Source organism: Carassius gibelio, chromosome A19 (assembly GCF_023724105.1).
Source record: "Carassius gibelio isolate Cgi1373 ecotype wild population from Czech Republic chromosome A19, carGib1.2-hapl.c, whole genome shotgun sequence".
NCBI lineage: Eukaryota > Metazoa > Chordata > Actinopteri > Cypriniformes > Cyprinidae > Carassius > Carassius gibelio.
The window spans coordinates 25,305,833-25,333,238 of NC_068389.1; the positions used below are offsets into that span (position 1 = coordinate 25,305,833).

Sequence of the window (27,406 nt, forward strand, 5' to 3'; positions counted from 1 at the left end):
TTCTGTTCATATTCCTGTACTGATCTACTATTTGCACTGGTTTTAATACCTCTGAAACAGTCGGGTGTCTGCGTGCCGCTGATACGCTTTACTTAAGGATGACAAATGAACCAAAGCGGGCTCTTAAATTGGCTCTTAAATAAAACACAAACACATTTCAGGGGCACAAGCCATTTAGAAAAAGCACATAAGCTTGCTTTATGTACTCAATGCAAAGCTCATAGGTCCTTATACTGAATAATGTGTGATATTCACCTCTGAGTCATTAATATATTCATATATATGCACCACAGGGATGACTCTGCCTTGGGGCGCCACCTATTTGCACACTAACAAGCATAAATGTTTAATGTTAGATATGCATTCAGGTTTAACTTTAAAGGATTAGTTCCACTAGTAATTAAAATTCTAGTCTTTATGTCACTATTTACAAGCCATTTCGTACAACTTTCTTTGCTCCATGGGGGTTTGCTCCAACAGAAGAAAAAGTCACACAGCTTTGGAACAACTTGAGGCTGAGAAAAAGATGACAATTTTCATTTTTGGGTGAACTATTCCTTTAACTGCTGTTTTCTCACAGCTGTTATTTTATTGTTATTGAGAGGAAAACAGGCACCAGATAAACACATATTCATATGAAGTATAATTGGGGGCTTAATGCAACAGCTGAAGTAGTGGCGGCAAATTTGACATCTTTCTCTCTTTTGTAATCATGTAACAATCAATCTCTTGGTATTTTTTCCTCTTCTGCAAGGTCAGAAATTATTTTCTTATTGGGGCAAATAAAAACATAACAAAAAGAAATAATAAACAGTATTATATAAAGAACCTTGGAAATGTGAAAAAGGTCCATTTTAAGGCTAAACTACTTTGCGTTGTTGACCCTTAAAAATTGAGACTTTTGAAAACGCTGCTGCCGTTTTGGGGGGATGTATTTCAGTGTAAACGGACCAAAACTGAGACTTTTGAAAATGATGGTGTGGCTGTCCACATCATAGACAGTAAAAGAAATGGACACAGCGACCCCACTGGAACTCAACTGAGACAATTGAAGCCCATTTTTATTCAGGTTTTAGGTGGTTTATGAATCTCAAGTTTTAAAAAAATAACCCTTGGGTCACACATTTATATGGTGCATCTTAAAAGCTTTAACCTTAATTACAGAAACCAGTATGGTCTTCAAAATTTCTCCTTTTGAGTTCCACTTCCACATAAGGAAGTCCAGTATTACATTTAACATTTGGAAAAACACACCCATTTATCGGAGGTTACAGCTAACTAAACAACAATTGGATTGTCCTTTTCAGCATGCTGTATTCACATCATATTTTGAAGCAATATTAGCTTGAAAAAAAAAAGTGTTTTTCATTGATAACAGAAATAATTTAACTGACAAGGACAAAATACACATTCAAGAATGTGTCTGTTTAGCCTGTTTTCAAATACTTTTTTTCATTATCAACAATTTTATCTACTCTCAGCCAACCTCAGCTTTTTCTCTCCCAGATGTCCTTCTCTCATTAAATGAGTCACGTGATGCTCAAGTCAAGTGCTTTACTTTACCACATTTGACAAACTAACCACATTTAAGGAGAAGAAACTATTCACCAAAATTTCATAAGCTTACTGTATGTAGTTAATAAAAAGCACAGGGATGCTATTTTTAAAATACATAATATCCAACTTAAAAAGTTAATATTAATGCATACAGTACATTATGTGCAAATGAATAGGTTAATGACAAAAGGTCAATATCACGACTGTCCTGTATTGTCGCCTATTTGCACATTAACTAAACTCTATTTAAACTAATGTTGTTTTGAATTTACATTTAGGTGCAACATTAAAGGTACAATATGTAAGATATTTGCAGTAAAATATCCAAAAACCAATAGGCTAGTGGTATATATTTTGTCCAGCTGATTACTAACAATTTCTCTAATGTTTTCAACTACTTGTAAATCATGATAAAATTCACATTCTAAACAGTGATAGGGGGCAGTGCAGTCGCCTGTCAATGACGTAAGTTACCCTTTTTTACCACCTTTACTGACGTAGAAACCACATGACAACAGTGTCGTGGACAAATGCGGAAGTAGCTTCATGACAAACTTCAACTAGAAAGAGATGCCGATCTTGCTTGTGTTTTACTCGACAGGTGAGTTGTTTTGATTCATATCTTAGCAGAAAAACGTATGCTATTATTACGATCAACAAGATTAGTATTATGGGGCATACACGCCAAACACGGGGCATCGTGTCTCTAGACCTGCGCGAGGACACGTCTGATCCATAGTCTGATCGTGTCTTTGCATTGATTTTGTTTGTAATCTACTCGTGCAAATCGTTGAACTCGCGTTAAATCAATGGTGGATGGCCATCAGCAGTTTGGTAGAAGACAACAAATCCCATCATTCCACGCTCCTTCCTAGCGTCATCAACCACGTGATTGTTATTGTTTTGATAGTGCGCCCTCTAGTGGCAGGTCCTACAACCTCTACCTTTAAGTTTACACAGCTACACTGTAGTGACTATAGAATCAGCAAAAAGAACAGGCTTAGTTTTAAAAGAGAGGAGAGAAAGCTCTCTGTATCTTTTGTTGATGTCAAAAGTACTGATTTACCAGACATCTTGACAACAAATACCATTCAAGGACTTGACTTTTCACTCTGCTGTGTCATGAAACATCCTCACACTAACACGACTTCATCCACTTTCCTCTCAGCCAGCCTCAACTTTTCTACCAGATGTCCTTTTCTGCATCTAAACAAGTGACGTGATGCCATGCACGAGACAGGGATAGCGCCGACATGAACTTCTGAGGGTCGAGCTCACCGGCTTTCCTGAGGTCAATCATTAAGAAAAGTATTTATAGAACTCGACTGACTGGAAAATAATTAGCACAGTGAGAGCGCAACACAAGGGCATGCCACGTACGCTTTTAGAATTTCACATGTCTTTCTTCCCGCCGCCCGAGTGATTGTTACGAGTTTGAATCTCTGACGAAGTCTCAGTTATTATAAGGACTCCAGTAAATAAGAGATTTCTTGAAAGGGTACGCTAAAAGTTACAAGTACTTTTGAAAAATATGATTAATGACTTACACACAATACCCCAATAACACCAGAAACTGTATTTTTCCACTTAAATCGTACATTACTGTTCAAAAGTTCGGGGTTGGTAAGATTTTTAATTTAATTTGAAGAAACTGCTTATACAGTCAAAACAGTAACACTGTGAAATAATAAGATTTAACATAACCATTTCATTCTGATTTGGTGCTCAATAAACATTTATTATTATTATCTGATTAAAACTATTTAAACCATGATAAATGTTTTCATAATACAAGATATCCCTGTCACTTTTGACCAATTTAATGTGTATTTGCTCAACAGAAATTATTAATTTCTTTAAAAAATAATATTACTGACTTTTAGTGTGAAGTAACATTCATTATGCAGTTATCATTATAAGCCTTAAACTGCCATATCAACACAATATATATACAAATACTGCATGCTAACCTTTAACAATATTTCTATTCTAATATTCAGATCGTATTTTTGACAAAATGCAAGAATAGAGAACAAAACAACAAGAACATAAAACCAGCATCTAAACTATTTAGCTCAAACCTTCAGCAAGAACTTAATTTAAAAAGCCTTCTCATTTAAAATAATTTAATGCAATCAAATAGCATTTAAACACATTAAAAATGCATTTACTTGCACTGTATAAAATAAACATAAGTGTACAAAAGCTAAAGGCCAAATGAAAGCATACTTACACAAAACACTCTTGCATAAAGCAAAATACACCAATGAGCTGTAACAATGTAGTTTAAAAAAAAAATATTCTGATTAATTTAAAAGGTTACTAGCAATCTTTAAAGGGGGGGTGAAATGCTATTTCATGCATACTGTTTTTACACTGTGAAAGAGTTGGATTCCCATGCTAAACATGGACAAAGTTTCAAAAATTAAGTTGTATGTTTGAAGGAGTATTTCTGTTCCAAAAATACTCCTTCCGGTTTGTCACAAGTTTCGGAAAGTTTTTTTCGAGTATGGTTCTGTGTGACGTTAGATGGAGCGGAATTTCCTTATATGGGTCCTGAGGCACTTCTGCCGGAAGAGCGCGCGCTCCAGTATAGCAGAGCAATGAGAGGCTGAGCACAGACTCACTGATCAGAGCGAGAATGTCGCAAAATGTCACAAAAGGAGTGTGTTTTTGGTTGCCAGGGCAAGACAACCCTGCACAGATTACCAAAGAAAACAGCAGCATTAAGGGACCAGTGGATTGGAGTTTATTTTTATAGAGCATCAACGGAGTTGTGCAAGTGTTTGTGTTTGTTCCCTGCATTTCTAAAATGCTTGTTTTACAAACAAAGCCCAGTTTGACGACGGATTTGCGTATCGTTTATTTCTTAAGGATGATGCAGTCCCAACGAAAAAGGGTCACGATTGTGTGTTGGAAACACAGGCGGTGAGTAAAACTGCTTCAAATATCTCTGCCTCCTTGTTAGTGCGTCCGCCTCCCATCGGAGACCCGGGTTCGAGCCCCGCTCGGAGCGAGTCGTTGCTGCTGCTGCTCTCATTCAGTTTCAGCCTTCACAGCTGTCACAGCTTCCAAACGCCCTCAACGCAAAAGTTTACTCGCGCTCGTGATTCTTTAGCTCCGCCCACACGTCACGCCTCCAGGCGCTCGTGTTTGATATTTGAAAAATAAAAACATTATTAGAATTTTACTATGTGTAGAATTGACACCGAGTGGTTGAACTAGGTATTGCAGTCCAAATTCAAAATATTGGAGAGGGTTTTTATACACCTGGTCACTCCTCCTCAGACTTGACACACGACGACACCAACAAGAACAAGTGCACTTGACGAGGAATGAAATGAAAAACACAGTTTTTTCTGCCAACTGGCAACCTGGGTGGCGAAATACAATTGGGTAAAGTGGCAGTGGGCGGGTTTCACAAATCAAAACAAAGACCGGCATTCCGGCTCAGAACGCACATTTTCAAAGGAGAATAACTAACTGTAGCATTGTTTTTCAGATAACTGCAAACATATTATGGTAATTTGATGCTTTAGTAGAGTCAAAAACTTACATACAGCACCTTTATGTTTCTTCGAGGGAGAGTGCTTTAAGAACAGAAAACACAGTGTTGCAAGAACCTCTGCTTAGCAGACCAATATCTTGGTGTCTCTGGAACGTCTGTGTTGGTGCGTGTTCTTATTGTTATCAGAGCATGCTTTCACCCGAGCATGTGGCTATTTTTGTTTTTCTGAACATTAACATGCGAAACAATATAAACACGATAAACATAGGCCGACTCGAGTGTATGTACATTCTGTACTGTAATTGGCAGGGTTTGCTTTATTTTTCTGTTTATTCTGCTTGAAAGCTTTTGTTTATATATATATATATATATATATATATATATATATATATATATATATATATATATATATATATACACGTTTTCAACTACAAGAAAACCTTGAGATACAACGTAACGTTGTTAGACATTTTGTATAATGCCTAAACATAAGCTTGTTGAGAAATGGTGACAAACGCATTTCTCGTTAAACGTCATTTAAATAAACAAATATTAAAATATGCATTTTTTTATAAGCCCAAATATTTCAAATTCAATACTTTGACAAATGCCCATCCCTAGCTTTAATCTCTGGACGGCCCAGAGATGGGAAAGGTCACTGTGAAAGCAGAGAAGAAGAGGGCACGAGGTGAAGAAAGGGAGTTTGAAGGCAGGCGTGAAGGGAATGTAGTGAACAGGGCTTGTTATAATTCGGGTGAGAAGACGCACACGTACCCACTCGTGAACCGAATGACCCCAGCATTCCCTGCAGATGAGACGATGCTTTCTATGCCATAATAAAGAAGACCTTGAATGTGTGTGTGCCGATCATCATGCACACACCTCCACCTCTCTCAATCCATTAGCTGTGCCGGTTGAGTGAAAAATAGCCACAGAAAAGAATTATGTAAAGGTGGTCCGGGTTCACCTCTCTTTCACTATATGTCTATGATCTTAGTTTCTGCCTCCCTACTACGCCTACTTTTCATTTCATTCTCTTTATTTTGATCATCCTTCACAGCTCTTAAGTTCTCACTGTGCTGAAAGTGAAATAGTGAAACAAATTCCCTCTAACGCTGCTTTATGCCCTCGCTCTCCCTCCCTCCCCTGACTGTCTCTCACTACCTAGTAATCTTCTATCCTTTATAAACCCACTCTGTTTCTGTGTCTCTCACTCACACACCCCCTGTCAAGTGTACGCCAGGGGACACACCCTCATCCAGACATAAAACACTAGCTTGGAGTGTGTGCACACAGCCTAAAGCTGTTCGCCTCACCTCGTTCCTTCTCAGACATCAAGCAGATCTTTTCTCCTTCTTGATCACATCTCCTGCATCTTTATGTTCCTCCCTCCCGTCCCTTTTTTCAAGGTCACCTTGTGTCTTCTTTCAAGCATCCCTCCATATTTCTCCGTCTTTCATCTCTATCATTCTTCTATTCATGCCTGTCTACCTGCATCTCCGTCCTGCATCTCAATTTTTTGATTCTTTTCACTTTCACTTTGCTTTCATTTCACTTTAGGGTTCATTCTTTTATCTTTTGTTAGCTTTACTCCTTTCATCCTCAGCATGGCTAGCCTCTCTCTCTAAAACAGGAAATGTGCCATTAGGCTTCCATACAGCTAAGTGGCACGCGGTTCTCCCGGCCACACTCATCTCCTCCTCCTCCTTTGAAATACGTTTTTCTTCGCTTCAGCTCAGTTCCAAAACCTAGTTAGCTGTCTATCCATCTACTGCCTACTTAGAAAACTACTTTCATAAGTGACTAGCTTCATAAACCTCAAGATTGCAGGAGACTCAACTCACAATTGATTCCAAAAGAATGCACCACAGTTGAGTTCCAGAAGTAAAAATCCCATTCATTTTCTTCCATAGGGGAACTTATTTTTAACAATGACTTATAAATTATTGAAGAGAGACCTACTGTGAGCCAATAGGGTGTTGTTAATGGTAAATGCTTTTTTTAAAGCCATTAGCCTCAATATTTCAATTTTTTTTAATAATTGGATTTAACACTGGGGAACAACTACATTACCCATGATTCTGTAAGAAGTTTCCTTCAATCAGGGAATTGAAACGAGTCCATACTGTCTCAAACTACTTAAGTATTTGTTTGTAATAATAAACAAGAAATGTTTTTATATACAAAAATCTAATTTTAAACCATAGTTCTATATTTATTGGACATTTTTTATTTGATTGTCATTGATAATGCTTCATGGGGTTGTAGTTATTTTCCTCTTTAAAGCCGTTAAGTAGAGTCTTGTACATTTTGTGTTTTCATCTGATTTCATAATGTTTGTAAAGTTGTGAATCAACTTGTAGCTACAGTAATTGGTTACTGTGTCCTTAGAAGGCAATGCAGCAGTCTTCATGACGGAAGTGTATCTATGCTGCCTTCAAATGCTCAGCTCACTGGGTGCTCCTCTTGTATTCCCACTGGAATATCAACAAGCAATCATATCCACACAGTACTTAAAGTAAAATCAGATTTGTTTTCTATAAAATGTTACATGCATATGTGTTTGTCTTCACGCCAACTGTCATCCCACAATGCATTTCTGTGAATAATGTAAAGTGCATGCTTTGTTATGAGAGGTTGTGTTTATGTCTACTGGAAGTGTCCGTGGTGCACTAGATTATGGCTCTTTTTGTGCGTGTATGTGTGCGATAGGCACTGCATTTTGCCATCCTCCCCGAGGACTGCCAAACAGCAGCAACATCAGTTGTGGCCCCATCTTTTTTCCCCAGGAGATGGTGTTCACATGTGTGTGTGTGTGTGTGGGGGGGTGTGTGTGTGTGTGTGGCAGGGGCCCAATTCTTCATCCCAAAGTGAGAGAGTATGAAATGGAGACAAAAAGCCCTCCTGCCTTTATTACAACATGGTAAATGCTCCTCTCATATAGAGACGTCTATGTACTCATGCTGCACACACAAACACAAACACACACACACACACACATACTGTATACAAGCATGGATGCAGTCTTTACACTCACGCCACATGAATTATTTCCCATAACCCTCTTGCACAGGGTTTTTTTTTTTTTTTGGTGAGCTTGCATGCATTCATCCACTTATTTTACACATTCTCAAGGCTGTTTTCCACACAAAAGCAAAGGCTGGCCATGCAACCCTGTTCTACATGTTAGCCATGCATTATTGATATGACTGTTTGAAAGAGGGGGATGCACTCCTCTCTTATTAAATTATTGACAGGCAACATTTATGCTGCCAGCACCTGACTCGAGGAGGAGGAGAAACTGATGAGAAGGGAGGAGAGATTGCAAAACAGACTTAGAGAAGACAACGGAGCCTTTTTTAGGACCATTAAAAATCTGTAAGCACAATATATATATATATATTTTTTTTCAACAGGATCCAAACTGAACAAATCCCTAATGCACACTGAGAGTAAAAATGTAGATGCCAGTTGGCTGGTTTAACTTAATTTGATGCTACATGGTTAAAATGTGTGTGTGTGTGTGTGTGTGTGTGTGTGAATTTTTTTAATTATATACATTTACATTTACATTTAATCATTTAGCAGACGCTTTTATCCAAAGCGACTTACAAATGAGAACAATAGAAGCAGTCAGGTCAACAAGAGAACAACAACAGAATACAAGTGCCATGACAAGTCTCAGTTAGTCTAGTATAGAACGCATAGCCAGGTATATATAATTTTTTTTTTTTTTTTTTTTTTTTTTTTTTTTTATTAAATGAAAAAAGAGACAAGAAAAGGAAAAGTACTGGTGTTAGTAGGTTAGGTGCAGGCGAAAAAGATGAGTTTTTAGATGTTTCTTGAAAATGAGTAAAGACTCAGCTGTACGAATTGAGATTGGGAGGTCATTCCACCAGCTGGGCAATATGACAAACCATATTTAACTGGCAGCATTACTTCAGTTTTCACCGAGATTGCAAGATGACTGAAAGTCTGCAACAGGTGTTTGTCCAGATAAAGGTCAAAGGGATGACCCTGTCATCCACTGCAAGAGAAGCTGGTCATTTCAAATCTGCAATTCCTAGAATACTGCAGGTTTACAATGACACTAATTAATTCAAGTCACCCAAAAAGGTTGGTCATCCAGAAAAGACAACTGCACGAGATGAAGGAATAATGTAAAAACTCTCAATGGGTAAATGGTTCAGCACTGCAGCTGGAATTGCTTGTCAGTTCAGTGCTGATCAGGGCTTGTAAGGATCTGTCTTGGCACGTTTAAGAGAAGTCAGACTGAAAGCACACTCCGAAGTGACCAAGCCTCTCCTCAGCTGGAAAAAACAAAAGGCTAAGCTCATATTTGGAATGAATACAAGTTTGATTTATTTGGGACTGATGGGAAACATTTTGTTTGGCAACAAACTGAGGAAAAACTGAACCAAGAGTGCGTGAAGAAGTCATTGAAAGTTGGAGGAGAAAGGGTCATGGTTTGGGGGATGTTTTCTGCAGAAGGAGTTACATGGCATGGTGAATGCAAACGTTTATCAGAACCTCCTTCAGCAACATGCAGTTCCTTCCCTGCAAGCATTTCCCAATCAAGCTAAGAAAACTGAAATAATGAAATGGCCGGCCCAGAGTCCTGGTTTAAACCTGACTGAAAATCTCTGGAAAATCCTTGTCCAAAAAAAGTCATGGCTAAGAAACCCACTAAAGTCAACAAACTATGGAAGAGAGTCGAAGAAGACTGGACCAAGATCACACACAGAAATTTTGAGCAATGAACATTAACAATATTTCAGAAAAAAAAAATTGCGGCAAAACATTTTCTTTTGGACCCTGTACAGACATATTAATGACAAACTTCACCCATTAGGACACTGAGGGGCCAAGAGAGCAAGAGAGTTGTAAATGTGCGACTGAGAAGAGTATAGAGGTGGTAAAGATGCAAAGAATGGAATGAAGAAACCAGACAGACAGATAAAGAAGAGTTGGAAATAAAACGAGGATTTACTGTAGAAGGGGAGTGGGGAGAGAAGGAACAGACTGAAAAAAAGAGAGAAGAAGAGCAGGACATGGTAAGAGACCTAAAGAACAAGGTGAAAGGGGTGGAACAGAAAGAGATTTCAGAGCTGAGGTGGAGGAATTGCAGGGCATGAGAGCAGAAGGGAAAGATAATAAAAGAATAAAGATGCAGGTGAAATGAGAAAAGGGGGAGAGAGCGAGAGAAAACGGATGCAGAAGTGAGGGGGAGAGCCAATCTGCAAAAGGTGAACAGGTGGAGGAGAGAAAACCGAGAATAGGAGGAAGAGAGCATGCCAGGGGAGAAGAGAAGAAAGAGAAGATGAGCAGAGAAAGAGAGCAAGTATTCAGAAGCATTAGAGATTCAAATTGTGTGTGTGTGTGTGTGTGTGTGTGTGTATATATATATAGTGCATATTTTAGTAAATCTGTCATAAATATGTCTGTGCAGGAGCCAAAATTAAATGTGTTGTCACACCTACCAATTCACTGAATTATATTTTAGTTACTTTTAATTTCTTATTTTATTTTTGACTTATTTCTTAAGTTATTTTTATAGTGTATGTAACACTTTTGATATTTAAATATTGCATTTAAAAAAAAATTAACACATAAATATATATATATATATATTGTATATGGACATTTAAAATGTGTATATATATATATATATATATATATATATATATATATATATAATAGATAAATAAGTAAATAAATTGTTTATAACCATAAAAGAAACACAACATATGGAGCTTTAGAGGAGGAACTCTTTCATTAGAGAGCATCTGACTGGACAAAAGCCTGTAGTACAGGGTGAGTCATCAGGATTTGTATTCTATGGCTATACATTTTAAACACATTAAACGTTAAGTTACTCAACTTATAGGAAAACACTAGCATACAGATGACTTGGATGCTAACATACATGGAGAAAAAGCTAAAAACCTAAAATTAGATTTCACAGGGTCTTTAACCCTTTAAGAGCACTATCCATCGAAACAGGACGCACTAAAGAGCTCTTTTCCCTTGAGAGTGCATGTTAGATTGAGTGTCCGTAAGCACATAATGATAGCAGACCCCAAGTAGTGAGCATTCGTGCATAAAAATGAGCTGTTTATGTACATTACTTGAAAAAAAAAGTTTCAACGACCTTTACAAATGCTGCTTTGTAATGCATAATGTAGCAGCCCCTTGGCGTCGACAAACGAGACAGAGAGTTTCGACGGGTGCTTAATCTTCTTTATTTCGCTCGCTTTGAGCGCCATTAACCGTGACTTCGAGAAACGTTGTGTTGTAGCACCGTGAAACTATATAAAGAAACAATATACTCATAAATAAAAAACTTATATACAAATGACAGATTACTTAAACAAATACACATTTACAGATACCCAAAAGGCAAATAAATTATTACATACATGAGAAATTAACCAAAAGAGCGACAAATAACACGTGCCATACGAAATTATATATTACTTTAAAATACAACATGCAAAACACACAATAAAGACACATACCTCGCTCCGCTTGCCAAAGGGTACTAGATGAACCAAAACGTAAAGTGCATCCACTTTTTACAATATATATATATCAAACTTTTGTAAACGCCATGTGAGAACCACAATGTGCTCCTCGTCCGCACCTCTCTCTTCTACCTGCGTTACAGCTTCCGTTACGTAGAGAGCGTGCGTGCGCACACACAACACATTTAAAGTGACACACACATACATATTTTTGCGGTCATTTACACTCCCACCAATTATGAGATGATGAAAGAACAGAACAAACTGTGAATGAATCAGAACATGATTTCTGAACATCAATATGACCGCCTTCACAGTTTTTATGCATGTGAAGTCTAAAATGTTAGGTTTTATAGAGCTTAATTACATGGTCTGATGCAATGATATCACAAAGCAGTCGCTGATTACTCATTTTCAATAAGTACCACCACCTTTTGGATGGGCCTTTCAATGACTGCTGGCTTGGAGCATTGATTTTGTTTTCGCTCCCCTAACTGCAACTTGACTCGCCTTACAAGACCATCACTTCCTTCACTGGTTTCCACCACTCGGCCTAATTGCCACTGACCTCTGGGAAGCATATCGTCTTTGATGATTACAACATCATTCACTTGAAGGTTACGGCGAGGAATATGCCATTTCTGACGTGCTGCAATGTTGAGAAGGTATTCCTTCTTCCAACGACTCCAAAATTGTTCGATTAGGTATTGAACTCTGCGCCATCTTTTAGTGGCATACACATCTTGTTTTACAAACTTTCCTGGAGGTGGAAGAGCAACATCAGATTTCATCATTATCAGATGGTTTGGGGTCAATGGTTCGAGTGAATTTGGATCATTAATCCCATCTACCGTTAGAGGGCGGCTGTTTGCAATGGCCATTGCTTCATAGAACAGCGTTCTGAGTGATGCGTCATCAAGCCTGCCTGGGCATAAAGCAAGTGTGGCATTGAGTACATTTCGCACAGTACGTATCTGGCGCTCCCAGACACCTCCAGCATGGCTTGCAGAAGGAGCATTAAAGACAAACTCGCATTGCCTTTCTGTAAGAAAGATCTCTAAGGCGTTGGTGTCAATCTCTTTCAGTGATTTTGCGAATTCATTTTTAGCTCCAACAAAGTTAGTGCCGTGGTCACACTGAAGTTTGCGAACTGCTCCTCTGAGGCTGATAAAGCACCTTAGGGCATTGATAAAGGAGTCTGTAGATAGGTCCTCAATCATTTCAATATGGACTGCACGAGATGATAGACAAGTGAATAATAGGCCATATCTCTTAAGCTCCTTACGAGCTCTCTTCACAATAAATGGCCCGAAACAGTCCATACCACAGTACGTGAATGGAGCGGAAACCTCAACACGTTCTCTGGGAAGTTCTGCCATACGCTGTTCTTCAGCTGGTCGTCTGAGTTTCCGACATTGCACACACTTGTGTATGAACTTAGCGACGGACTTACTGCCTCCAATGATCCAGAATCCATTCATTCTTAACTCCATTTGAGTTTGGCTTCTTCCCTGGTGACGAACTTTGGTGTGGTAATGTGACAGAATTAGTTTAGTGATGTGGTTACCTTTTGGAAGTATTACAGGATGTTTTAGATCTTGACTGAGAGATGAGTGTTTTAGCCTCCCACCAACACGGAGGATGCCATTGTCCAAAATAGGATCCAGAGGGTACAGTGCGCTTGAATTTGGTAGAGCTTCTCCTCTTTCAATTATTTGCATTTCCTTTGAGAATGCTTGCTGCTGTACAAGCTTGATGACCACCTTAGCAGCTCTCTCACGTTCTTCAACTGTCACATGATCCCCGTTGTACATCTGTTTGTGGCCCAATCTGTTTATTCTTGCAACCACCCTTAGAAGCATAGACCAAGAAGAGAATCGACTTAAGCGACTGAGGATGTCTGCTCCGTCTCTGACGGAGGTCACAAAGGTTTGGACTAATTTAACTTCAGGATCACCGACAAGCAGGTTCACAGGTGTATATGGTGTTGCATTTACTTCCTGTTCCCACAGGAATTTGGGTCCTGATAACCACATTGATGTAGAGATGGCAGACGCATTAAGCCCTCTAGATGCATAATCAGCAGGGTTATCTGTTGTATTTACGTAACACCACTGACTAGGATCTGTGACATCTCGTATCAGCTGCACTCGATTTGCGACAAAAACATGAAACCTACGGGCTTCGTTGTTAATGTATGCTAAAACGACCTGCGAGTCTGTCCAGAAGAACTCTTGGTCAATCTTCATTTCTAGCTCATTTTTCAGCATGACACTCATTCTGGCAGATATGACAGCGGCTGAGAGTTCTAACCTGGGAATGCTTATGACCTTTGTAGGTGAGACCCTGGCTTTAGCCATCACCAGACAGCAGTGGACTTCACTCTTGTCATTTTTGAAGCGGAGGTAGGAACAAGCACCATATCCTACATTACTCGCATCAGAGAAGTGGTGTAACTCTGTTCTGACTATTTCACTGAAGGTATGTGGGTGATAACATCTTGGTATCAATACTTCCTTGAGTTTCAGAAGATCGTTTTTCCAATCCACCCATTGAGGACGCAAGTCATCAGGAAGTTCGTTGTCCCATTCAGTACCTCTACGACAAAGTTCTTGTAGGATACACTTTCCCTGTAGAATAAATGGGGCGACAAACCCAAGAGGGTCATATAGAGAGGCTATAACAGACAGAATACCACGGCGAGTCAATGGTTGATCCTTCAGGTCGATGCTGAAACTGAATGTGTCATCCTTTGTTGACCATTGAATGCCGAGTACACGTCCAGCTGGTGTTGCTTCAAGATTAAAGTCAAGAGGCTTTGATGTTGTTGCCTTTTCTAACGGGTTTAAACAACTCAGAACGTCTTCCTTATTTGAGTTAAATTTGTGAAGCCTCAAACCTCCCTGTTTACACACTCTTTGAGCTTGCATTATTAGTTCTTTGGCTTCACTGGTTGAGGGAACACTGGTTAACCCATCATCCACATAAAAGTTCTTCTCAATGAATGCTGAGGCTGAAGGATAGTTAACCTTGTGCTGCTGTGCCAGGTACTTTAGGCCGAAATTAGCACACCCAGGTGAAGACGTGGCACCAAAGAGGTGGACTGCCATGCGATATTCTTGAGGCTCTTTCTCCAAGTCTCCACCCTCCCACCATAAGAATCTCAGGTAATTGCGTTCATCAGGTGGGACGAGAAACTGGTGAAACATCTTCTCTATGTCACAGGTAACTGCAACTGGCTCCTTTCTGAAACGGCACAGCACTCCCACCAAGGAATTGGTTAGATCAGGCCCAGTCAGAAGTGTGTCATTTAATGATATACCACGAAACTTTGCTGAACAATCGAATACCACCCTCAGCTTGTTTGGTTTCTGAGGGTGGTACACCCCATGGTGTGGGATGTACCACACTGTCTCTCCACTTAGTATAGCTGGAGCCTGTTCTGCATCACCTTTGATAATCATCTCTTCCATGAAAGCCTTGTAGTGATCATAATACTGTTTATTGGACTTGAGCCGTTTCTTTAGGTGTTGTAGTCGAGCAGTTGCTAGCCCTTTGTTGTTGGGTAGTGAGGGTCGGCTGCTGCACTTAAATGGGAGAGGAAGCTCGTAATGTCCATTATCCTTCTGCTGAATATTGGCACTGAGGTGCTGTATGAAACGAACATCCTCTTGTGACACACATTTATCCTCATAAGCTTTTTCATTGAAATCTGACTCAAGAATTTTCAGGATATCATTGGCCGATGGGACAGGTATTTCCTTTACTGCAACACGGTGGACAAAACTTTGATTTCCTTGTCGGTCAAGGTGTGGATTAGACAGGCCTATAATACTCCACCCAAGCACAGTTCTTTGCGCGAAAGGCTCATTTTCACCACCTATAATTGCTTCCAAGGGAGCTAGTGCAGATGGGCAGTCAAATCCAACTAAAAGTCCGACTTCACAGTTGAAAAGTGGTGACAGCTGACTTGCTAAGTGTCTGAGGTGACTCCACTGAAGCGCTGTGTGCTTGGTGGGAATATACGACTTGTCCACTGGAATGAAGTCTCTTGTGTATGCTTGCTGTAGTGGTATAGAACTTGCAGATTGTAGTCCTCTTACTTTAAGTCCACAGACTCTCTTACTGGCAGTGATCGTGTCAGCAGCTGTCATGGTGCTGAGCCTCAATTGCACAGGTTGTGAGACAACATTCAAACTTTCAAGAAGATCTTCCAAGATGAAACTTGAGTCGCTCTGGGTGTCAAGTAGAGCATAAGTTAGTACTTCTCTTTGGGGTTCGTCCACTGTAGAGATGAAAACTGGCACAATGCTGGAAGTAGCAGGAGAACATTGAGTGAGTGCGTGGGTCATGACTTTATGAACTTCCTCACTTGCTTGAACATTCGTAGATGCTCCTTTAGGGTCCTTTGAAGGAGCTTTATCCCTTTCTTCATGTAAGCAGGTAGGATGACTTCGACCACACGTACCACATGTATGTCTTCTTCTACAGTCTTTACTTATGTGTCCCTTTCGGAGACATCCGAAACAGAGGTGGGTTTCGTGAATGAAGGCTTTCTTTTCTTCAATAGTCTTTCCAGTAAATGTAGAGCATTGAGCAATGTGATGTTTTTCATCTTTGCAGAAAAGGCACGATGTCTTTGGCTTAGAGCTGTACGTCTCTGGTCTTTTTGAGCTCAAGTCCTTCACCTGAACCTTTGTACTGAGAGCCTTAGCGCGCTTGGGGAACCTTTCATCTGTGTTCCTTTGATTCACAAATAGTGCAGAGGTTATAGGGTTACAAGCTATTTTTGCTTCCTTTTGCAGAAATTCTGTGAAGCATTTGAAACTTGGATAGTCACCTGATGTGTCTAGCTCTTCCACCACGATTCGGTTCCACTTTCTCACAATCCATTCGGGGAGTTTCTTTAATAGCTTGTGGTTTTCTTCAGAATCATTTAGGATGGCTAATCCTTTTACGTGAGGAATTGCCTCGACACAACCTTGTAGGAAATCTGTGAAGTCTCGTAATGCCAGTGGGTCATTTGCTCCAATTTTGGGCCATCTCATCAGCTTGTCTCGAAACGCTCTTTGGATGACGAACGAGTTCCCGTACCTTTCCTGTAACACTTTCCAGGCACCTTGATACGCATCCTCAGAATTTCTGTAGAAATATCCCTCCACCGCTTTGCGAGCTTCCCCAGCAAGGTAATTCTTCAGATAGAACATTTTTTCACCAGAAGGAAGAGGTTTTCGATCAATGAGGGCCATGAATGACATCTTCCAATCTATGAATTTTAAAGGGTCACCAACAAAGACAGTGGGTTCTGGAACAGGCAGCCGATGTGTGCTTAGTGAGTTTGCTATTGCTTGAGCTAGATTTGCAGTTTCCTGAGGTGATGTAACTCCATATCCTTCACATGATGCTTGCTGAGGTAGGAACGACTGTGCTTCCGGGTTCAGTTGAGATGTAAGCTCTGTCCTTTGGCAGCCAGTGTGAATGCTAGGGCCTTCGTCATCTTCACAGCGATGAAGGTTGCCTTCCAAATCGTTATACACTTTGACACGAGCTGCTGCTACTTTAACTTCTTTGTCAACTTGTAGCTGTTGTAGCCGTTTCTTTTCCTCAACTAGCCTTAACTGCATTTCAGCCTCCTTCTGCTTTATCTCCGCTAACATTCTCGATTCACAAAGCTTCCAGTCATGCTCCATCTTATCAAGCTTAGCTTGTTGATTGTGAATTTCTTGTAAAGCTTTAGCTTGTTCCAGTTTCGCTGCAAATTCTGCCTGTGCATCAGCACGCTTACTTGAGACTTTAGAAGTCTTGGATTGGTTATCGGATCCCAGTGATGACTCTGAAACGACTGTGTTTGTTACTGTGCATCCAAAGACGGATCCATATTCATCCTTATTCAGCACTTGCCTTACTGTTTCCTTCACAAGTTCTTCGTTGTAACTTTCATTAAATGTTTCCAGTCGTTTACTGACAAGATCAGTGATCTCTGCAGTTAGTGCAGCGCAGGCATCCATACGTTTAACAATGTCTGGAGTAGTAGTGTGGTTACGCAGAATTGCTTCATAACGCTGATAGACTGAATCATGTCTGCCTTGAATGTCCTGCTGTATTTGATCCAGGTCTTCACGTATACAGAATGTTTTCAAATTTGATCTAGCCTCTCTTGCAGCCTGCTTCCAGGACTCATAAGTCCTATGGAAGGACTTTTCCTGTTTCTTTGCTTCGAGCTCATGCATCTCTCGACCTTTCTCTGTTAAGCTTCTTTCACGTGAGCTTGCTCTGAGCTGTTGCACTGGTGGGTTACTTATTTCTTCAGCTGGAGGTGGAGGTGCAGCTGGTTCAACTTCCTTTTCAGGTGGGTTTTCCATGGCCTCTTTAATGTTGTTTACTTCTTTAAACTGGGCAACTTAAGCTATAAGTGATACCATTTCCATCAGACCTCTAAAATGTAAGCACTCAAAATATTAGCAAGGAGAATCAACACAAATTTCCCTTGTAATAGATCAGAAATGTCAGTTTACAAACAGTAATAAAGTTAACTGTACTCTTTGTGTATGACTTTTTAAATGTCCAAGATAAATCTTCAACAATCAACGTTCAAATTTAACACACAAGTTTTTATAGTCTTTAAATAATCAAGCAAACTTGAATATTTTCTTGTGATTTGACTTATTCAATTTAAATGTCTCTTGTAGTTTTATCCTTCAATTTAAAAGTCCAAAAATATTCTCCTTTTCATTTGAACATGTCAACTTACAGAGTTCCATTGAATGGATGCAGCTCACGTGGGACTACGATTTAACTCACAGTCTCGATCTCATCTGTAGTGTTAAACGGTGCCTTGTTACCACCTTGCGATCTTTCCCTTTAAGCAGTTATAATGACGTCACGATCCGCTGTGACTGCGCAAACGTCCGCAGCGCCGTGCTGATTGATCCTCGTGCGGCGTTGTGATGAACTCTCTCGAACAGGGCAGCAGCGAAGTAATGCAGAGTCCCGATAAGCGTCGAGTTTCACTGTAGCAGCCCCTTGGCGTCGACAAACGAGACAGAGAGTTTCGACGGGTGCTTAATCTTCTTTATTTCGCTCGCTTTGAGCGCCATTAACCGTGACTTCGAGAAACGTTGTGTTGTAGCACCGTGAAACTATATAAAGAAACAATATACTCATAAATAAAAAACTTATATACAAATGACAGATTACTTAAACAAATACACATTTACAGATACCCAAAAGGCAAATAAATTATTACATACATGAGAAATTAACCAAAAGAGCGACAAATAACACGTGCCATACGAAATTATATATTACTTTAAAATACAACATGCAAAACACACAATAAAGACACATACCTCGCTCCGCTTGCCAAAGGGTACTAGATGAACCAAAACGTAAAGTGCATCCACTTTTTACAATATATATATATCAAACTTTTGTAAACGCCATGTGAGAACCACAATGTGCTCCTCGTCCGCACCTCTCTCTTCTACCTGCGTTACAGCTTCCGTTACGTAGAGAGCGTGCGTGCGCACACACAACACATTTAAAGTGACACACACATACATATTTTTGCGGTCATTTACACATAATAAACTAGTTATGCTTGATATCTCCATCTTTCATATTGTACGTGATGCCTAACTTCACTTGTAACGTGATAAATTACAGAATCATATATCCTTGTGAAAACACATATTGGTGCATCTTTAAAAATGGAGGAGGTTGGATTGTGGAGATGAGTGAAGGAACAACAGCTCATCTGCATGACAAAGATGAAAATAAGAACAAAGACAGGAGGGAAAGAGAGATAAACAGTCTGCAGGTGGGCACAAGTATACGTGAACGCTGCACTTCCTCCATTATTCCGCCAGCTGGATGCTGCATTGCCAGGGACCTCGAGGCACTGGATGGCGAGGTTCATTTGAGTGCCATTAGAGGCAGTTTCTATCCTCCGGTCGTATACTTACACAAACACTGAACACGGAGAATGAGGGTGAAAGCGGAAGAGAGGAGAGAACACTTAAAGAAAGCGAAAGAGACGGGAATTGTTATAGCATATTTACTCGCCGTCATCAATTCTCTCTCCTCATTAGCCCGGCACAGGTCTGATCACTCTGTTAGAATTGATTCAGGACGAATGAAGTTGTTTGGCCGCCGTTCTGTCTAAAAGAGAAGACGGTGTACAATTACCTTACAAGCATGTAAACAAGCCACATGAATGCGGCCAGGGAGAACTCGAGGTGCCTTTTGTGGGGCCCGACTGTGTCTAATGTGTGTGTGTGCGTGTGAATGCGTGTTTGGAAAAGTTTATTCCCTCCACAGCAGGAGCGAGGCATTGATTTTCCCATATTACCACACGTCAGGGCCACAAAGAAAAGCTACCACCACCCAGTGGCGGTTCTACATTGAAATACACCCTGGGCGAGACCCCTTTCGAGCGCCTCCCCCCCCCCCAAACACACACAAAAACAAAATAGCAAACAAAGTTCTGCACAAACAGCAATATTTTATTATAACAACTGTTTTCATATGATGTGAGATCATTGCATGCATGTTTCCAATTTGCCATTCCTGCACTTGTTAAATTGATGTTCCTCTTGGAAAACAATTTGCAGCAGAAGCAAAAGAGGCTGTTGTTCTTAATTGAATAAATCAGCCAACTTCTTGCCATCTTTTCACCACTTACTAATGTCTTCTTAAAATATTAGTGGTGGCAACTTCTCCCATTACTCTCATTCCTACGGAAAACAAAGCCAGGTGGCACTTTACTTGGTCCTCTGTGAAGCAGCTCAGTCCGAATCCTGTCAGTCAGATGTGAGGGCCAGTGGGGCTCAGTGGGGGTTCAGCTCCAGGCATTTCTATCAGACAGCATATTGGCATATTACTCAAAACACATAGCAGTGAAAAAACACAGTCCTACTCATAAATTATCAGAAATATTAAAATTACATTAAATTGCAGTTGTCTTGTAGCCCACACACACACACATACACACATACACACACACACGATATGCACACCTGAAAGCTCATGCTGGGTAGAAGTAGAGGCAAAGAGGTCTTCATCCTCAATATCAGATATTTGTGGAGACGTGTGTAGCGGAGGAGGTGGTTGGCTCATCCTGACCAGTGGCAGAGGATGCTCCAAAATATTTTAGAAGTGCCCCTGAAATTGCAATTTAACTGCATTTGAAGTCAAAAGACCATAGGATAATGTTTTATAAAGCTAAAACAGCCTAGGGTCAAATTGACTCAAAACATAATAGAAGGGTTACCTAAACATGCTCTTACACACTAAATGTCTGTCATTAAACGCTATATCCTCCTAGACCCGGAAAATAAATACATTTATTTATTTCATTTTTCCCCCATGTCATCACATTTTTTAGAGCATAGAAACAAATAGTAAAAAAATACATTGAAAAATTATATTTTATTCACGTTATGCTATGGTCACTGGGACTCAGTTGTTGTAAAAAATAAAATGACTTTAAATTATATGTATAGGCAAAAACAAAAACTTTTTGGGTTTCAGGATATTTTTCAACCAAAATTTGTATATCAATCTAACTTTCATGGAGGTGCCATTAGGTCACTGCCTCAAATTATACGCATGACACACTTTTAGTTATGACTTGTAAAACTATACTCAGGAAACAATACTTAGCATACTGTGTAGCAAATAAAATGCCGTTGGTTATTTACAGGGCCTAATGTTAAACCAACTGATGGAAATGATAACTGAACTTTTAACAGTTTTATTGCAAAGCACAATATTATAAATTAGATCTCGTGATTGAGTTGAAACCAAATTATTGTTGTATAAGCATAGCAAGCATCATAGCAAAAAGGTTAACAAAGAGTTATACCCACCACCAATTAACATTAGCCCTTCATTCATGAAATGGATACTGTAATCATACAGAGACAATAGTTGCATACCTTTATCTTTTGCTCGTTTCTCCTCTTCTTCTTTTCTTTTTTTTCGAAATTGGGCACCTGGCTTTGACCTTTTCTTCTCCATCTCTGTTTATTTGGCACTCGACAATCAACAGATTTCCCATCCCCCCAACTGTCACTCAGGACCAGAAGTCAAGACTAAACCAATTCACCTTGATGACCGCATAATCGTTTTGTATTACCTAGTTTCATTTGCAGGAACTATAGGCCTGTATTATAACATTATGAATGAAATGTGCGTTATTTGGAAGAAAGTCGAGGTGTGTGACTGACTTTAGTCTATTATTAATTATATTACTAGTGTGGATCCCCCGTCCCCGTCCACCCCCGCCCTGTCCGTTCCATTTGAGAGAGACCCAGAGGTGAAACGTCGCACGCGCCTCTCGCCCCACTCCCTTACACTTCTCTCACAACACAAAGCTTCAGTGGATATTTTCAGCAAGCAGGGGCGCCGCCCCCAATGTGTCACGAAAAAATGACGCCCCGGGCGGCTGCCCGGTTCGCCCGTGCCTAAAACCGCTACTGCCACCACCGCAATTACAGCGTGCCAACTGCAAACTCCCCAGACCGATGCATTCACTTCCAACAAATCCCCTTCGCAAAGACTACATTTCCCAGAATTCCCTAGTAGATTCAGACTAGAGGAGTGAGAAGTAATTTGCTTAAAGGATTAACTCCAAAATGGAAAAGCAGTCATTACTTCATCACCCTCTTCATTCAAATCCTGTTTGACTTTGTGAAACACAAACCATGTCATTATTTTCCTGCAGTTACAATGAATGAGGATTCAAAAAAGGACACATAAAAACCATAAATATTCTATATGGCTCATATGCAACATAAAAAAATTCTGACGTCAATTGCTTTGTATTATGAACAGACCAAAATTTAATACATTATTTACTCTCCTCAAGTGAGCGGTTGATCACTAAGTCAGTGAAATAAATTCAACAAAATGAATCAGTTCAGAGGGGTGAGGAGTCATGTGCTTAAAGGATTATTTATGCTTTACTCACCCTCTTCATTTGAAACCTGTACAACATTTGTGACTGGCTCATTAAGTTCATTAACTTGAGAACCGAATCAGTGCGATTCACTAAATTAATAATTTGAATCAGTTATCTGAATCGGATCAAATGATTCTTTAAAAATATACAAAAATCCTTTTTTCGCACAATTCAGATTCACAGATGTGTGTTCCTCGCAAATGAATTGTATGGCTATTGAAGACCTGGAGGTAAAAGACAACAAAAACATACAAACCCTTTTTAAAATTAGGCCAAAACTGAATTTGTTATTCACTGATACTAGTTCATTAAGCCAGTGAGTTGAACTCAAGAACCGACTCGGTTCAATTCACCGAATGAATCATTCAGATCAGTTATATGAACCAAATGACACTTTTAAATCGTACAAAAGTCGGACTAACAAATGTCTGTTCTTCACAAATGCATTTTATGACTTCAGAAGATCAAGGGGGAAAAAATCATATGAACCAATTTTATGATTCCTTTTAGTAATTTTGAAGCCTGACAGCCTTCTCATTCACTTTTATTATATAGACAAAAGAGACCAGAATATGCTTTAAATATTCTTTTTTTTTTATTCCACAGAAGAAAGTCATGACAGTGAGAAGATGCTTTTAATGTGAACTTTTCCTTTAAACAAGGGGAATGGAAGCGGGGGAGGAGGAAGCAGAACTCATATGTTAAGGATTAGCAGTGCGGTCTTCTGGGACTTTCTCCCGCGGAATCAAAGGTTAATCGCATTACGGGAAAACTGCATAATAGAAAACCTCACCACAGTGCATACGAGAGGGTCACAGGAGCGGATATAAACGTGACTGAATCGGGATGTTTAAAAAAGACGTGGGCGCGATGCTGGCGAGTGAGAGCAGATTATTTAAAGCGCGCTCGAGCTCTCGGATGAAGTGCGATCTTCTGCGCGTGACTGAAGTGGCTGCGCGCGCGCCGGCCGTGAGCTGGAATCAATTAACAGACACCTGTGTGTGCTACAGTAAGGCATGCTCCCACGAGAGCGGCTCTGAATTGTTAAGATCTCTCCATAATGGAGCCCCAGCGAGCCACTTGCACAAACCCAGACACGAGCACACATTCCCCAGAGTGCTGCTGTCGACATGTAACAGCGTTCATCACATTACCCAAAAGCCCTAAATCACATTACAGCTGGAGTGTAGCCTCGGAGCCAGCCCTTAGCTTGGATCTCTGGTAGGAGACGGACTGGCAGAAACCAACTTTGAGAGGCGACGGCAGCTGGCATCTAATGTCGGTGTTCACATTTACAGGAAATACCCACTATAGCTTTATGAGCTCGCGCTTTGGAAAAACTCCCGGGTGATTAGCCGCTAAATGAGAGCGAGTTGTTGCTAAGCACACTTCAGTGAGCGCGCGCCCGAGAATAATGGAGGTTAACAAGTGAGCAGAAGATTGCAATAGACACTAGTTAGAAGTGAGGAAGCAAGAGCCACGTTCTTTCCGTTTAATAACCGTGGAAGAGGCGAAGCATGTTTTCAATACTCAATGAAGGCTCGAGAAACAACCAGCAAGGACTTTTGACCTCATTGCATCCGATTAAGACAGAGAACAGCCACTTAGACAAGAAAAGGACATAAAAATGGCAACTAACCAGATGTAATACAATAAAGTGATAAAAGTTCACAGAGATCCTCAATATATTGGCTAAGTACCATATTTGTCATTAGGCTATCTCTATTTTTACATTCAGATTATCTTTGGGGTCACCGATCCACTTTATTTTTCCCTTAATGGCCTTTTGTAAATTTAATCTCAGATAGCACACGTACGTCTGCAAGAGGGCTGTTATTAAAAAGCGCTTCATCTGGAAATCACCCGCTGTGTACAACCTTTTACAACATTTTGTTATGTGCTTTGAGTGCTTTTATATTTGTATTTAGTTTTAGTTTTACCTTGACTTACTTCCAATTAGTTGGCAAGGCAAAGTTGATCTAATATTTATTTCATTTCATCTTTATTTCCATTAAGATAGAGATAGAGACAACACTGACATTAACCAACACAAATTGTTCATTTTAGCTCATGATACCTAATGTCTTCACCAATATTAAAAAATTTCACCTAATTGTAAATGGTTTTCAAGATGCTTTTTGTTTCAGCCTTGTACCTTATCAACACTACTAGCAAACATGCCATCTGAAACATGACCGCTCCCAACCCAGCAAGACACTTTCCATTCTCTATTCCCTTTCTAACCACTCCATTCTCCCAAAACTTCAGACAAGGCTCAGGAGTAGTCCCGGACAAACACATAGCATCCATAGCCTTCGCAGAAGGCGAGTTCCCTTTGATTCATTTCAGAGAGAGAATCTCATACTCAGCAAGGCTGCGGATTTCTATATCAAGACTTTTAATCATAACACGCTATTTGGAATTGAATGAGGCAGAACAAGCACCCTGCACCAGCTTATCTGGGCTAAACGTCAGGTGTTTTCATTGAGTGGTGTTAGTATCCATGCATAGGCAAACCCTCTCACACACACACACACACACACACACACTGATGGCTTTGGGATTTGGAGCTCTAAATTAGGTTGCTTGTCGCATTTTCCCCATAGCGAGCTGTGCTCTGATTAAAAGCGCCCAATCTCTGGTTTGGTTGTCGAGCGTGGTATTGGTCTCTCTCTCATGAGCTTAACTCTGTGTCTACCGCCTCACTGATCCTGGGATTTCAAGGATCTATGGCTCAATTTATGCATAAAATATATATATATATAACGAGAACCGTGGAAACCGGTTATTAAACATCGGCTTCACATAGAGTGACTGCTTGAACATCATGTAGCGTGAAGGACGTTACCTCCATCTAATAAGATCTCATATTGGCTTATCAGTCTGTCAATCACATCCGTGCACGTCCTTCACCAAAAGCAATACCCAATAATTTGATCCCAGGCCACGAACACCATCTGGGTTAACCTGAGAAATATTAGATAGAGATGTGCCAAGCCACACAACATCCTGAGGGGTCAAGGTCCAGCTGGCCACGCTTCTTCTGGAGAAAAACATCCTGAAAGATGACAGACGGAGACAGGATGACAAAACGGCCGTTACCTTCAGGGTTCCCACCATTTCTGATGGATTATTTTCGGCAATGTTTCTTCCATGACTTTTAAGAAATAAGACTTTTTAAAAATCCTTTCCATAGAGACTGCACTCATAAATGATCATTTCTAGCTGAAGAAAACACTTAAAAACTAGAAAAAAAAATATGAGTATATAAAAATTCCTGTGACCTTTTAAGATTTTATTAATCTCTGTGACTTTTAAAGGTTTGGAAATAACACTTGATAATCTCAGATTTTTTTCCATCTTTTTAGGAAACCTCACAGGTTTCTCTGGTCGATTTCTGAAGGCAGCATTCTTCACTTTGATGATATCCCATATAATCACAAAGGTGCATGATTTGGTGGAGAGAAAAAAGGCAATACTACCAACGGGAACGAGTGAATTAATTCACAATACCTTTTTCCTCATTTATTCAAGTTTATGAGTTTAATATCTACCGTTTTTATGTGCCATTCTGAATTGAACAGAGATTGTGTTCAAATACACACACACACACAAACATTTAGTTTGTTAATATTATATATACACAATAACTATAAAAATAACTTTTTACAGTATTTATGCATTTAGATTAATTAAAGATTATAAAATAATCTTTAATTTTATTTTTATTTTTCCTTATACATAAAATTTGTTGATTTGTTGAAAATGATTCACATATGTGTAATGTTAACACATTTTACTTACAAATGAATGCAATTTAATGGTGGAGCAGGGTGAAAGAATGCCTTATATTTACCTGTGTCGTATTTTTTTCAATTCCGCTTCCTGTCATTTCAAATTCAATTCAATTTCACACTCTTGAACTACAAGTGAGCACATTCTAATGAGAAATAAACATCCCAGTCACTAAAGATTTGCTTAGCTATGTGTGAAGCTCACATAAATCCATGTTTTAATCATAAGTGGTGCCTTGATACAAAAAAGCTGCCCGACTGAGGTCTCGAGCACATCCCTGCACTCTCAAACATAGATTACGGTCACATCACACTTCCTTTCCCCGTGTGTAAACCCTTCATTCAGCTTTTCAGACGCTAATCCTCTTCACACGCACACACACACATCTCTCACACAGATGCTATGCCCCTCAATCACAATACATCTAACCATCCTAAGCCAAGATTACTCTGCACCGCCACCCCTCAAATCCCCCCTTTTCCATGCCCTCAGTGCAAAACTCTGAAGAACCGCAGGCTTTAGCATTCAACATTCATCTTTTTTGGAGTCAGAGGCCTGTATGTAGATCATTCGCACTCATTAGCTCACAGTTCCTTTGATCAGGGATCGGTGACCCGATGCAATGCCCTCTGCGTGGTCTATTGCAACCCTGTTGCAAACACATCTCAATGCAAGCAAGTCCCCGTCCTGATTGGCTTCTAACAAGCTTGCCTGGTTTGTTAGAACAGAGCCAGTATCCCACCGATACATGCACTTCACCAGAAGAAAGGTCGGCCCATCTTCACTTTGAAAAATAACAGTAGAGATCTGATCAAAGGCTAACGCAAACGAGAGCGTCGACACATCAAGAGAACAGGCTGGTGAGGGGATACGCTCACACCCCTTGTTTTCCAGGAACATTGGTTGTGGGGATAAGAGTCACTGTCGTCAAGGCGACGGCGAGAAGAGAGGCAGCTGGGTGACAGAGCAACAGCTGCTCATTCACAGTCACATCTGGAGACAAGAGCATTCATCTCTGTGCCAACAGAGCAGAGAGAAGGAGAGAAAGTAGCGATGGGC

The 27,406-nt window shown here is 40.0% G+C and overlaps 1 protein-coding gene and 1 long non-coding RNA gene across 5 annotated transcripts in view; both read right to left on the reverse strand.

The window, feature by feature from the left end:
• LOC127935725 (nectin-2) overlaps positions 1-27,406 on the reverse strand; it is a 149,113-nt gene that overhangs the window by 85,753 nt on the left and 35,954 nt on the right. The window lies entirely within an intron of this gene.
• LOC127935727 (uncharacterized) lies at positions 20,073-22,443 on the reverse strand. The gene is made up of 3 exons (XR_008148158.1): positions 21,528-22,443; positions 20,607-20,751; positions 20,073-20,444 (listed from the first exon to the last, which is right to left on the reverse strand). It is a non-coding gene; the product is annotated as an uncharacterized LOC127935727 (long non-coding RNA).